At 49.2% G+C, this 13,068-nt stretch overlaps 1 protein-coding gene across 2 annotated transcripts in view; it reads left to right on the top strand.

Moving 5' to 3' along the window:
• LOC116952967 (uncharacterized) overlaps nucleotides 1-13,068 on the top strand; it is an 81,233-nt gene that overhangs the window by 54,968 nt on the left and 13,197 nt on the right. The gene's annotated exons all lie outside the window — the stretch shown is intronic.

The raw sequence follows: 13,068 nt of genomic DNA, 5'->3' as shown, positions 1-13,068 counted from the left end.
AAATATAGGAGTGGTGTTCATGAGTAATAGCTCATTGGAAAGGTCTATAATATTTATATTATTAATATTAAAGAGACCGGTTTGTCCAGCTTCAAATGAACGATGAGGGCTATAGTATTTTCAGGTATGCGTGCCAAAGGGTTTTAAGTTGTTGCTGTTGTTTTTTTGGCACCAATGAATCTCTGCACCACAGTTAAAACGTAAACAATCTCCTTGTCGTTCGTGGCTGCTTCTCCCACGGTTCGTGGCTAAGCAGCAACAGCAGTAGCAGCAGCGCTGGTATGTGCGTGCCAAGAACACGGCACTGTGGAGAGCAATCGACTAGACAACCTTACCAAAGTTTGTGCATTTTATTTGAATTCCTTCTTAGTGTTGCCCATCAACTTTACTGTGGGGAAAGTCCCGCATTCACTGCAACTTACCCGCACGCACGCTAACACAAACGTGTAACGCGCGCTCACGCATCTACATATTGCTATCGGCTTGCGCAAGTAACGCATCTCACCAAACTAAATTCCAGCCATTCTCAAGCCACCGATAGATGAAGGCGGGTTCTTTGACTATGCACGTCGCACTGGTTAGTGTGGACTGGCGAAGTGAGAAAGGCGAGGGCAAGAAAGCGGTTCTCACATCGCTCGCCACTGATGTTAGCCCGTGGCCTGGGGGTCAAACTGAAGGTGGCCGGGTTCGTAGCGCGCTGCGCTGAACCACCATATGCCACCGCTGTGCTTCATTCAACAAAGTTGCGAATTGTGGACAGTCCTCGTCTTCCGTGTACATCGCTGAGATAGTGGTGGAAATTCCATATTCCTATGTCGGGAGTTGTGAGTCTATCCATTATCTAGATTGAAAACTCATTTCTTGAGAGCTGCTTTTTGTGTTTAGTTTGTTGTCCTTCCCCTTGCACCTCCGATTAGCCACGGATGGCTACGTGGGGTGCAACAGAAGTTCAACAACACACATACGTACAACCACTGTTAACTTCCATGCAAAAGTGGTTTTCAAACTCCAGGCAGGATGTGAACTCGCAACCTTCTGAATTGACGAGCCGTTCGCTCCACCGCTGAGCCATCGAGCTGGTTATATTTCATTGCTGTGCTTTGCGCACACATTGAATGTGGAGCGATATCATCAGAACGAGTTATATTTGTGTAGTGTTCGATTTCACTCGGACAACTTTTGTCTTTCTTCGAACACCGCTTTATTTACAACTCTCCGCATGTCCTCAATACTTCACAGCATCCATGTCGCCACGGCTCGCTCGCCGTGCTTCATTCGACTCGCTCGCCACCTTTGCCTCTCCACTCCCCACGATTACTTCGCTTGCTCCGCTGCTAACTTCTTCCTCTCCGCTCTCCGCTATCACCGTCGCTATGCTCTCTCCACTGCTAACTACTTCGTCTCTGCTCTCCGCTATCACCGTCAATATGCTCTCTCCATTGCTAACTGCTTCGTCTCTGTTCGCCGCTATCACCGTCACTATGCTCTCTCCACTGCTAACTGCTTCGTCTTTGTTCACCGCTATCACCGTCACTATGCTCTCTCCACTGCTAACTACTTCGTCTCTGCTCTCCGCTATCACCGTCAATATGCTCTCTCCATTGCTAACTGCTTCGTCTCTGTTCGCCGCTATCACCGTCACTATGCTCTCTCCACTGCTAACTGCTTCGTCTCTGTTCAGCTTCGCTATCGCTACGCTCTCTCCACTGCTGGCTGCTTCTCTTCTTCAGCTCCGCTATCGCTACGCTGTTTTCCAAGCTCCGTCTCCAACTCCGTCTCCCCTAAACTCTGTCCTTCCAACTCTCTGTCTCCAAGCTCTCCACACTTCAACTCCCCGCCGTTGACTCCAACTTCAATTCCCGCTGTTCACTCCAAGCTCTCCAACTTCAACTCCCCGCTCCAATTGCCGACCCCCCAATTTATCCCCGCTCTCATCACTCCCCAATTAATTAACCCGCGTCCCAACGGCACTCCGCGTGACCGTGCACCTGTTCCTCGCCAGACTTCAAGACGCCCCTCCAGCCTTCGCAACAGCACCAACCGATCACAGCCGTCCTTGGCTCTCCCAGCTTAATTGCCCTCACATAACCTGTACTGTATTTGCCTTCGCTACAGGCTGACCCAACATAACCCGTAATGTCTGTGTTATCATGTAATCACGCTGTTTCCACTACGCACCTTCCTACTCCACTACATCTGCACCCCAAGCAATGTGCACCCCTAGCACCAAATGCGTCCTTTTGCTCTTTTTCGTGTTTGACTTCTTGGGAGGAAGAAAAAAGCCACAACGACACGTCAGCAGAAGACAGCCTGTGTTTACGTGCACGGTCTAAAAACTCCACGACTTTACAATGCGAGCCCTCACCGTGTCTCACTCGCTGGGCAGGCGAATTCGTTGTTAAGTGTCTGCGCAAAGATCTCAAACAACTGCAGGTTCAAGAGCCTCCGATTTGAACGGTTAAAAAAAAGTCGACATGTTTGATAACGCTGCCAAAAAAAATATTTGTTGGGTGATATTTTGTGTGGGGGTGGTGGGACGAGGGGGGGGGGCAGGTGGTGGGACGAGGGAGGGGACGGGGGGTTGGATGGCCCTTATTCATTTGAACAAACAGACATTCACATCATAATGGTCGTACAAAGCGAACGACATTATACTGTGCGAGAGCCGGCTGGCACATGGATCCCAAGCCATCGCCATCTCCCGCGCGCGGTCTTGCAACGCGGCAATCTATCTGGCTCCCGCCAATTAACCGATTTCATTTCTCCGTCTCTCCCCCCTGGTGGTCGTCCGCTGGAGGTTACTCCCCGGGAATGTCCCATCCTTTGGCTGTGGCTGGCCCGTACCACCGGCCGTCATTCCCTTCCAGCAAAGTGTCCTGTCCCAGATCGCTTCGTTTTTTTTCTGAACGGTCAACGCGATGTCTCTATAAACCTAACTGCCCCGGGTACGCGCTTGCTTTACAAACGGCGAACGGTTGATGACATCGGAGCGGCCGCACAGCGATTGTGTGACGAAAGCGGCGCTGGATGGACACGCGTTCACCCAAAGTCATTTTCGACAGCGATAGGCGATCGCCTCATACAATGTGTGACATAGTCACGATATCAACCGGCCATTTTATTTTTTTGTAAAATGTTTGTATCGCTCCAACCACGGGAAGGGGGGGGGGGGGTGGTGTACAACTTCCGCGACAGGTGAGAGTGGTGCATAGCGGGATAGGCGGCTCGGACAGACAACCAACGCGGACGTGAGGGACCGAAGCGTTATGTGCGACGTGCGTCAGATCCATTTTCTTCGGGGAAGGAAAGGGGGGAAAGAGGGGGGGTGGGGGAGTTGGTCTCATTTCAAGTTCAATCAAGTAAACTCAGGGTTTCCGGAGTGGCATTCACGAGGCGTGGGGGGGGGCAGCCATTGGAAATGTAACGCCAGCGTACAATCAAGGACTGGTGGAGACTCGCTCTCAACGCATCACCCAAGTGACACCTTCCTCGGTCCGGCACAAGCACGTTCGAACCAGCGCAACTGCTACTCTCTGCATCGCTACGCCCTCTTTCTTCCCCGTCTTCCACATTGCTTCGTCCTAATCGCTCGCCATCAAATTCTTAGCGAACCAAAAGTATGTAGGAACATTTCAAGAATGCGTCATCCGGCAGGTACACGTCCAACAGTGGAGTAACCAAAGCACTGCAATTAAGCAATAATATCATCGGACTTGTAAAGTCCTCTTTTACTAACCCATACTAAAAGCATCGATCCACCAACGAGTACATACACTCCGGTCATCCTCGCAGCGTCGAGCCATCGAACACAGGCGGTGGTCACCGCATCGCGCGCTTTCAGATGCGCTTCTGCAGCCATCTGGAACGCTCTTCCGTCGCATATTAGGAAGCCACTGGGAGCTATGAACTTTTAAATAATCTAGATTGAAAACAAATTTCTTTAGAACTGTTCTTTGTTGCGTTTAGTTTGTCCTTCTCCCCGCACCTCTGATTAGCAACGGTTGGCTACGTACGGTGCAAAATAAGTTCAAGATACTTGCATAAAGACAGCGGGATTTAAATTCCCGCTGACAGCTCTTGTTGACTTGGCCGAAAATATTTTGAGCGAATGTTGAGCTTATTCCACGGCAAGGTTTTTCACTTTTTTTCTTCACTTTAAGAGCGAATAATAAAAAAAGAGGCTAGCTTGGATTTTGTTTAGTATTTTTTTGGACAATTTTTTTTGTTACACACCACCGCTGTCTTTATCCCAGGCAGGAATGGAGGAACGGAATTGAGCGGCGTTATTTATTAATTTATTGCGCGAGTGTACACAACGCCCGTCTATAAATACACGCGTACCTACCCACCCGCCCGTGACACCGCACCAGATCGCTTGCCTTCTGGATTGATGCCACGGGCATTTGAATCGTGCTTACATTGTTCGAAGAGTAATTTTTTGTTCTTAAACCCACAGCATTCTATCGTCCTGACTTCACTTTTTACACAGCCAAGAGACGGACGGAACAATGGGGAAAGTTTAAAAATACTCGGGGGAAGGTGGGGGGGGGGATCGAAAGTGGCCTTTCTCTTTAAGTCTCTTGTTAAACACAGATACATGCGCTCCGCACATAGGTATATATACACGTGCACTCCTTATGTTTATTGTCCACGGATTAGTGAGGATTTAGAAAGGGCTCTCTATACGAGCAAATATTTACGATGTGACATTTAACTTGCACGCTTCGCCGAATTATCCATTCACGTCCGCGATATATCTTCAGAAAAACGGCATCTCTTTTTGTTGTTTGTTACAAAGATGACCAATTGTAGTTTATTGAAAAACCACGTGACAACACGTGACACCGATGCAAGGTGTAAATACTTGCGTCTTCATTGATTGCGAATTGAGCTGCTGCTGCTTGCTTGCAAGTCACACCCTAAGTCTCCAACAGTGCCAAAGTGAAACTGTTACATAAAGGCGCCATTCACTTACAAACCTCCAACAGACAAGAAAATCCCAGCGATATTCAACTCAAAACTAGGTAGGCCATCGTGCATCACTGGCACCACAATGTTTGTAAAGTTATCTGCGGATGAATTCTCATCACCAGGCCATCCCATCGTAAACACAAATGGGCAAGACTGACTCAAGGTGGTGTTTGGAATTCAAGCAATGTCTGTGCTGGTGATCCCGACCCTGACGCCTGCTCTATGTTTGGAGTTTGCGTGTCTCTCTCTCATCATCATCTTTATCACGGTGGCTATGAGATGTTAACTGCCTCGACTAGTGCATAGGAGGTCATGGGTTCGATCCAAACCCTGACGCCTGCTATATATTTGGAGTTTGCGTGTCTCTCTTTCCCCGTGGTCGAGTGCATTTTTGTTTTCTGCTGGTCATCCGGTTTTCTCCTCCACATTTTAGAATTAATGTGTGTTCAGGGTATGTGGCTGTTATATACATTTCCACACGATGACAAGCCCACTTCTTTGAGCTATCATTTGCGATAGCCAGGTCGCTTCTGAAAACATAGCTCAGTTGGGGCCTTACGTGGTAAAGTAAAAAAAAAAGTTTATTTTAGCTGTGCGGTACAACCGCAAAAACCTGGACAGCATGGTCGAAGAGTAAACGCAGTCGACTTGGGGTTCTTGAAGGACCGGGTCTGCGTGGCTCATGGTGACGCGGACCGCAGTTTGTGCGTTTTAACATTTCTTTGTGCTCGACAAGGGGTGACGTTGAGATGCCGTGTAAATTAAATGTTAAGTTACGCACGTGAAGGCCCTTGTCAATCGATCCTTTGCACACCAGTCGTGGGGGGGGAGGGCGCTTTTTAACTGTACTTCCTGTAATGACCCTACTTCGCCATTCTGGTTAGTATAGATTGGATTGGTGAAGGGGTGGAGGGTGGCCGTGTGGGTGTGTTGGCCATGGACAACATCATTGACGAGTGTTATCTGAACCAGTAGTAAGAAAATGAGTTCCTGCTCCAATCTTTATCTAGACTGGATGAGGAATCCGATGAGCTGTGAAGCGCTTTTCTTCACAGATGTCCATGAAGATTGTGGTCATCTCATGTTAAGAGCCAGTGGTGCAAATTCCACATTCCTATGCTGGGAGGGGGGGGGTGCAAGTCTTTCCATAAGACAACCGCCGCTGTTGCCTTCCACCAACAATGTGGTACTTTACTTTAACGACCTTGCATTGGAAGTTTGATGGGCCGAGTTAACCCCCAAGCCAGGGTTTGAACCTGCAGCCTTATGGTTGCGAGCCGCTGGCTCAACCCCGCCGAGCTGCTCCGATCGGACAACCGGTAGCGCGGGAGCTCGCACAACCACCGATCCACGCTTACCACCACAGTGGCACGTAGCGCTACCACGACGCCGTAATACATTTTGTACGCGTTATTTGCTTTAGCGTGGTAAACTGGACTTTTACGGCAAGAGATGCCTATTAAATGGAAGCTCGTCATGCGCCCAAAATATTGAGAAGAACCTGTTCTTTGAGGATATGAAAAGAGCAAATAGCCGCTTCAGAGGTTTGATTTCCAGTGACAAAGGCCCCATTGTGCTGGGGGCATTTCACAAAATGAAACCTCTTCTATCCTTCGCTATGCATGGAACTTAAGCTGTCTGAATGGAACTTGGGGTATGCGTGTCTGTGTGTGTGTGTGGAGGCTTTACTGGCGAATGTCGTAGGCCTCATCAAGACATGATCGTCAATGGTGTAGCCTAAAAAAGGGAAAATCGAATATATAAATAGGCGGCGCTTGTCGGGGCAAGTGCACTGCGTGATGTGAAATGGGGCACTGCTACGTCCACAGAAGTGGAATATGCCGCAGCAGGAGTGAAACACAAATTAATGATGAATATTCGCACAATCTCGCCACAACGTGACCACCAGCCCGCGCGTAGAGGTATGGTTGAGCGGCCCCCATGACTGACAACGTGAGCGAGGGGGGGCGTGATTCAGCAACGGGGATCGACAAAGGACCGACCACGTTAAGTTCTATCACTTGAACGCTCCGACGTATTCTTTACAAATGGAGTGGCTTCCGATGATAAGACAGGTTACTGGAAGCAGAACAACTGCATAGTCCTCGCTGAGTTACAGACTCCCCTGCGTCTTTATAAATCCACTGCTGGATGAGGGCTTGGCCATGCCGAGTTGGTCAGAATGTTTTTTTTTTACCATACTTCACCAAGCTGGTCAGTGCGGATCAGGTGAGAGGGCGTCCCAGGTTCGTTAACACAATCGCTCGCCCTCAGCTGTAGCCGCGAATCAGAACTCGGGTCGCCCGGTTCATAGCACGCGGTGCGTCAGCGACTCCACTGGTTCCTAGTTTTAGATGCGTAAATATAATAAAATGTCCCTTCAATTTGAGAGGAAAGCTTTTTTTATTGAAAACATTTGAATAGTTTTACCCTTTCCTTTGGCGTTCTCTGGTCTGACACCGGTGAGACTAGGCCTTAAAGAGGCTGTCTCTCGTGTAGGCCAATCAGTTGCAAAGGCAATGCATATAATATTATCAGAGCGTGTTTGTTTGTTTTGCATGTTCACCACAAGTACCGTGTGTGGTTAATGCAGTAAACTGTATTCCATGCAAGAGGTTTCTGTTTGGTGTTGGAACATCTTCAACACCTCCTGGTTTATTTCCAGAAAGGGTAAACCCTATTTTTATTTTTCATAATTTGAAACTGACAAAAAAGGTCCCATGACGTAGCTTTATAAATTCTAATTTATATGCAGATTAAATTGTGCACGAAGGTAAGTATGTATCTTATCATTATCACATCCAAATCATCATTGTCAGCCATTTTCTATCCACTGTTGGATGAAGGCCCCGATGTGCTGTCTGCCAGCGTCGCACCTAGTACCCGTGGATCTGCAGTCTTGAGCGTAGGAGTGAGGTTTGCGCAAAAGCTGTTGAGTAGTGGTGGGGTAACTTGGGAAAGGGATTATGATTGCGCCACGAATGAATGACATCGTGAAAATAATATAGTGACGTGAAGTCACGTAGGTAGAAAAATAAGTGCGACCTCATAATGCATTCGTTCGGGAACAGGATGCCAATGCAGCTTGGCGAGCACTGGACAGACAGTACCCGTCACGACACGTGCCAACGAATTTTGTACACGTTGCAGCTTGGTCATGTTTTTTTGCCAGACGTCCTGTAGAGTGGTGTGTTGCAATAATTGGAGCCTTGTCGATACTTTGCTACACGCCGCCGTGTTTGCTACGTCACGACACAATAGTGTTGGAATGTGTCGCTTCCCGGCCAAAGAAAACCGAACAAAAGCCTTCTGTCTCAAACAGCTCAAGGGGATCTCGTTTTCATTAACACAGTAATACAGCAACAATATTAAAATGCAAATAAACATAATAACGAGAGTTACATTTTTAACCCCTTCCCCTCCACTATTTAATTTCCCTCATCTTGACAATATCAGAATTTCCCTTCTCTCATCTCACTACAGCTGCATCTCTCGTTTGCAACTCTTCGGTCATTTCACTGTGATTTGTGCATTAAAAGGAGGAGTGGAGGGGCTGGCGGGGAGAGAGTCCAAATATAATTGGGGTGTCCCAAATATACCAGGTAAGGCCCACTGAGCTACATAGTTCTTTTTTCAGAAGCGACCTGGCTATCTGAAATGATAGCTCAAGGAAGTGGCTCATCATCATCATCACGTGGGCCATGTACACCAGTAGCCAAACACTCCAAACGCGCACAACATCTGTTTCCGGGCCCCCAATGAGCCCGCGCCACCGCCACGGTGAAACGTGCTCCATCCCCAAAGATCACGGCCCACGAATCGCCCTGGCCCCAGAATGCAGCCCCCCCCAGTCGTCTCGTCCCCTCGCAGGTAGCTAAAGCCGCCCCCCCCCCCCGCGCATCCGCCATCGCTTCGCTTGCGCCGCTGCGGAATCTCAGCGTCGGTACCGGCGCTGAGATTCCGTAGCGTGCTTCTCCCGTTCCCCTGAATAGGCGGGGGGGGGGGGGGGTGGTCGCGTTGCCCGCCCGCACTCCAGCCGTGGCTGCGAGCGCAGGGCACGAGGGAGGATCGGCGGCAGCCGCTCGGGTTGTTCATTCATTCCAACGTTCCGCCCCGCGCGGTGTAAATTGCGTGCGGAGACGCGTGCCGCCGAGATGATCTTCGACGTGGCCTTCGAGTTTCCCGCGTTGCGCGCTCGAGGTTGCGACTCCTTTTCGTGCCAGAGTCATCCGCCACGGTGGCCTCGCACACTTTATTCGTTTCGCGGTTCCGCGAAAACATTTCTTCGCGTGCACAAAATGCAGGCCGCGTCGCGGTTTGCGCGGCGCACGCACCACACAAACGCCACGTGCGGTCGCTTTGACAATCCGCTGGTGCATGAGGAGGGCTTGCCTACAAGCGCGCCGGTCATGGGGGGGGGGGGGTTGTTTGGTCATACTTCGCCGTGCTGGTGAGTGCGGGTTGGTGAAGGGGGGGCGGTGGGTGCCCGCCGCAGACTTGTTCAAAGATCACTCGCTGCTGACGTTCGACTTAGCCGGGAATCGAACTTGGGTGGCTGGGCTCAGAGTGCAGTGTGCTCAGAATGTGTTTTCTTTATGATCAGAATCTTCATTTAGACTGGAGGAATCCGATGAGCTATGAAGCTCTTCCTGACGGATGTCCATTAGTGCTAACCAGTGTGCACACAAACACACACACACATCTACAGGCCGCTGCTAATCCACTGCCGGATAAGCGTCTATCAATGCCACATGAGTCGCGGGGGAGTTAGTTGACAAAACATGGTAAGTGCCGATTGTTGAATGCAGGGAGCATGGACACAGGGTCATAGAAAGTAGAGATCAACACTGTTACACTTTCCTATGCTGACCATCATGTCGCCCAGTCCTCGTTCATATAGGGTGAGAGTCGCATCTGGATGACATGTGACAACACGCTACCTGGGCAGTGTGCCACACTTGTCTGTGACCACACTGTGAGTACCTTTGTATCATTTCCTATTGAACACGAGCACACACACACACTAATGTCAGAATCAGAATGTTTATTTATACTGGAGGAATCCGATGAGCTATAAAACATTTTTTTTTTACAGATGTCCAGTAGGGGCACGGGGTAAGACTGTTGCAACAACAAACAGCACAAACACACGATAGGAGTACTAAGTACAGGAAAGGTAAACAAATCCATACTCTGGTTCTTTCGGTAAAGTCACGTAGGTCGAAAAATAATAATAGATCACGACTTTTCGATCGCAACACAAGCAATCGTCATCATGCTAAAGTAGGCCTACTTCAGCAGTTTTTTCTTGCTGTGGTTGTCCCACCTGAAGACGGTTGCTTGTGTTGCGATCGAAACGTCGTGATCTATTATTATTATTATTATTATTTTCTACCTACGTGACTTTACCGAAAGAACCAAAGAGTATGGATTCCTGCAGTCACGAAAGCTTCAAATCAAGACGCACAAATAGAACAACTAAACCATCTCCATCTTACCAGGCCAAAGCCCACTGAGGTATTCACTTGTTTTTCAGAAGCAACCTGGCCACAAATGAGAGCTCGACAAAGTGGCACCATCATTTGGATAATATATAGCGCTAAAATAATCTAAATAATCTCAATCTAGGTGAGATGGTATCTCCCTTCGCCTGCTACGCAGCGGGGGGGAGATCGTGGATTCGATCACGACCCTGACGAGGACGCCTCTTGTATATTTGGATTCCGCGTGTTATCTTCTCTCTCTGTCCCTCTCCCCGTGACGATCTCGGGGATTTTTTATTCACGGGGGTCCTCCAATTCTGCCACCATCCCCATTTAGAAACAACATCGCGCGTTCGGATTATTTGGAGGCTGCTATAAATTGCCACGCATAATCATGACGATCTTGTGTGGCGAGGTCGCCTCTGAAAAAATATCTAATATCTCGGTGGGCTTTACCTGCGAATTAAAGGTGTTTATTTTTGTTTGTTTTACATATACCGAGAACACTGTGTAGTACATAAGTTACGTGTAATAAATACACGTAACTTATGTCGAACATGTAATTGACGAGCAGAACCCGTCATCACAACATCATCACAACATCTACAACTATTTCAGGCCGGAAAACCATGAGTTATGCACAACACGCAAAAAAAAACGAGTCCAGCAAAGCATATACCTCCCCCCCCTCTTTGTGGACTATGCAAAAAATCGTAGCAGCTGTTCCTGACGGGCGGCAATGCGGTTGTGCTTATCGTAGGCCTCCATCGAATATATTTGAACAGACAGGGCAGCCGTGAGGCACAAGTAGACCGGCTTCGTCGTTATTGAGACTCGTCGGCACTGCGTTATCGCCGCTCAAACGCCCGCTGCTGCAAAGTCGTCTGTCTCTGGCCAACCATATTACAGGGTGCTTCAAAAAAATGTTAACGCTCCCATGGGACTATCGTTTTGAATGGGGAAAAAACGGCTAACACATTGTAACATGGTAACGAATGTAATGTTAATAGCTCCACTTGTCCGCCGTCGTCGTCAACACATTGCCTGGAATCTTCTTCAGGTGGTCTCTAGGGCCCGGAGGCAGCAGCACATTTCGTGTAGGTATTGTTGCAATTTATCAAAAGTGTTAACATTTTTTTGAAGCACCATGCACATAAATATGTATGGCTAAGGCCCTCTCACTTCTACTGGAATGGGGACCGTGCGTACAGGTATTGATTGCTTTTTTGCATGCATTGAATGTCGTTGATGATCGCAACTTGCCAGAACTTTTCAGTTAGCAGAACCAGGACTCTCCTCTCCCTACGGAGTGCAACAAGCCAGGGTTTAGATTTTTTTTTACAGTGTGCATGGCAATCTGCCTCCTCGGATTCGTAAATCGTGATTACAAAGTCAAAGATGATAATGCGAGAGTGTGTGTGTGTGTGGCGACGCCCTGTTGATTTATCAGCTTAGGGCTGGTTTTTATTATCGATGCCAGTCAAACACACCCAGGCACCCGCAGGGCTTTGCTCATGCGTGGGCACAACTGCATTGTTGTGCTTGCATTGAAGGGCAAAGCACTCAGAGGTGACTGGCAAACAGGTGAAAGCCTAATTATGGCAGTTTTGAGAAACCAAAAAGAAGAAAATCTGGTTTTTTTTTAACCCTGTTGTCCTTAACTCCTTAACTTTAAACGTGAGGTAATGTCTAAGTATCTTCCTTTCAAGTGAGGCACTGAATGAGACCACTTTTCAAAAATTGCACGTCTTGTGTGTGTGTGCAGAGCCATGTGAGAGTGAGTGTGTGTGTCCGTGTGTAGCTGTATGTGTGTGTGTCCGTGTGTCTGTGCGTGTGTGTCCGTGTGTAGCTGTGCGTGTGTCCGTGCGTGTGTGTGTCCGTGTGTAGCTGTGCGTGTGTCCGTGCGTGTGTGTCCGTGTGTAGCTGTGCGTGTGTCCGTGCGTGTGTGTGTCCATGCGTAGCTGCGCGTGTGTGTCTATCCTTGTAAGGGAGCTGTGGTCCAGCGGTTAGCGCGCTGCGCTACAAACTCGGCGAACCCGGGTTCGATTCCTGCTCACGGCCAACACCAGTGACGATTATCTCAACCGGTCCTGGGCCTCCCCTAGGTCGACTCGGAATCAAATGAGCACCCGGTGCAATATATAATCATCGCCACTGGAGAGACAAAGGCTGTCGGGCGTGGTGCTGGTCACTCACCCCCTCGTGTGCTGTGCCGGCCTTCATATAGGTGCCCGCTAAAAGCACTTGTCCCAACAGTCTGCTAAGGCTACACGGGGGATCTTTGTCTTTGTCCGTGTGTACTGGTTGCAGAGCATATCGCAGTGGTGGTCAGTGAGCGCAGCGTGAACTACAAACCCAGTTCTCCAGGTTTAACTCCTGGCTATGCGCAGCAAGGTGCCCGTGCGGGTGGGGTGGTGCACTAATCCCGATTTGAAACTCCGCCAGGTCAACTCGGCCTCAAATGAGTGCCTGACACAATGTGGGCCCACACCGGTTCAGAATGCACGAGGTCTGTGCGGCTGAACCGGCGCCGGGCCATGCCGCCTTGCTCATGGCCATGCCAGCCCAAGTGGCCCTCACTAACAGCGCTTGCTTGACAAGTCCAGAACGCCGG

This window comes from Petromyzon marinus, chromosome 49, assembly GCF_048934315.1.
Source record: "Petromyzon marinus isolate PM22_M1 ecotype Great Lakes invasive population chromosome 49, UKy_Petmar_22M1.pri1.0, whole genome shotgun sequence".
NCBI classification, from domain to species: Eukaryota; Metazoa; Chordata; class Hyperoartia; order Petromyzontiformes; family Petromyzontidae; genus Petromyzon; species Petromyzon marinus.
Note: the sequence above shows the minus strand (reverse complement) of the source record. Positions and strands in the feature narration are given on the sequence as shown.